The following is a 2315-nucleotide window of genomic DNA, read 5'->3' on the forward strand; positions in this document are numbered from 1 at the left end:
ATGGGGGGGGCTCTTGCTGCGTGTGTGTGTATCAGTCATGGGGGGGGCTCTTGCTGCGTGTGTGTCCTCAAGCATGAGAAACGCACAGGAAACGTCAGACATTCCTTTGGACAATAGCTTACAGTGAGTTATTTGGTGCTGGACAACAGACTTATACAGTAGCTAGGTATGAAGGAAACCTATGAAGGAAAACAACAGTTTAACTGTTTTACTGCAATATTTATGGCAGCACGACTAGTCAGTGCTGACTGAGTTTGTAATTTCCTTCATCCGTTCCGAAAACAGTCGCTGAAATTTTAAACTCAGAGATACTTTTCCGGAACACCTGCTAGTGGGATACATTTCAGTAAATGTTTCTCATTTGTACATGTATTTCTTAACTCAGATTTAACTTTTAGGTTTCTGCAGTTAAAGTGAGAGACAAACTCTAACATCGATCCCTTTCCAGAATTTGTCCTCTCATCATTGTGAATTCTACTTTCCTTCAGTCTTTTTCCTGTTGTTGAATCAACACTGATCTTCTCAGTGCTTCATGCTTTCTCCAAAATAGTAAAGGTTGGTTTAAATACATTTGAAACCTATAGATTATTTTCTGTAACACCTGCTAGTGTGATACATTTCAGTAAAAGTTCCTCATCTGTAAATGTATTTCTTAAGGATATGTGACGGGGATTAAACAGGCCCAGGTGAGGCTGCTGCTCATTTTTATCTTTCAGTTTTTCCCAAAGTTTAAAGTTTTTTACAGTGCACAGCCAGGCTCCAAGAGTTGCTCCAACATGGTAAATTGTTTTGTTACCTTTAAAATTATCTACAGCTTTTGATGCTCTCTGTTCACTAATGTTCACTAACAGACAGTACATGTCTTGTAATTGATAAGCTTATAAATGATCAATGTGAAGCATCAGTATGCGTTCAAGAAGATCACATCAGTCAGATTAAATAAAATATCATAATACTCAAAGCAATCAAAATTATAGTTCACAGAAAGGTAATGTATCCTTTTCAGGGAGCTTAGACTGTATGAAAAGAACGATTGAAATATTCTATGAAAATATTCAATTTGCAGAATCCTGACGATTAAACTTCAATTGTGACCTGAATGATTAGATTGTATCTAGACACAAAAGAATCAACTGTTAATTAGTAACCATACTATGGAAATGACCACCAAGATCTGAACAAACATTCTCACGTAATGAACCGTCTGACTTTCTTTAGCCGATTAAATTTAATCTTACCATATTTTCGCCGTAGAGCAAACAGGTACTGAGTTTGAAGTGGGTCAGATGCCTTCAGCCGTCTGCTGAAGGCATTAACGAAAACTTAAAAGCCCATTAAAGCTNACATGTCTTGTAATTGATAAGCTTATAAATGATCAATGTGAAGCATCAGTATGCGTTCAAGAAGATCACATCAGTCAGATTAAATAAAATATCATGATACTCAAAGCAATCAAAATTATAGTTCACAGAAAGGTAATGTTTCCTTTTCAGGGAGCTTAGACTGTATGAAAAGAACGATTGAAATATACTATGAAAATATTCAATTTGAAGAATCCTGATGATTAAACTTCAATTGTGAACTGAATGATTAGATTGTATCTAGACACAAAAGAATTAACTGTTAATTAGTAACCATACTATGGAAATGACCACCAAGATCTGAACAAACAAGAAACTTGACTATCTCAAGAGATTTCTCACGTAATGAACCGTCTGACTTTCTTTAGCCGACTAAATTTAATCTTGCCACATTTTTGCCGTGGAGCAAACAGGTACTGAGTTTGACGTGGATCAGATGCCTCCAGCCGTCTGCTAAAGCTAGACTCCAGCCTTCCTCACTGTAAAATAAAACATTCTGCTTAATTAAAGAGTTCAAGTGAACATCACTTCATTCTCATCAACTTGTTGTTTGTTCTCATCTTAAACAAGCGGCAGGAACTTTTGGATTTAAAAAAGACGCCATATAAGTTAATCTATTTAAGTTGAGTCTGCAACAACTAGAATAAAATACAAAGTGAACTATTTGAAAATAGTGAGGATTTTGGGTGGTAAACGTTTAACATTTTATCATACACAGACATTACTCCATTTCTACTCAAGCAAACCAAAAAGTTTTCAACAGAACCACTATGTCAAGTAATGGCACCATGCATCTTTAATCTGTGTAGTAAATACATGCTGCTGCTGTAAGGAGAAAGTCAAATACATTTTGCATTGAATAATATCTTGGATGACTAAAAGAATATTGTTTGCCAAAATCACACAATGTAGCTACACTTGTCTTTTACACGTTGCAGTAATTGAATCTTTTGA

Source organism: Poecilia formosa, unplaced genomic scaffold, assembly GCF_000485575.1.
Source record: "Poecilia formosa unplaced genomic scaffold, Poecilia_formosa-5.1.2 Scaffold386, whole genome shotgun sequence".
NCBI lineage: Eukaryota > Metazoa > Chordata > Actinopteri > Cyprinodontiformes > Poeciliidae > Poecilia > Poecilia formosa.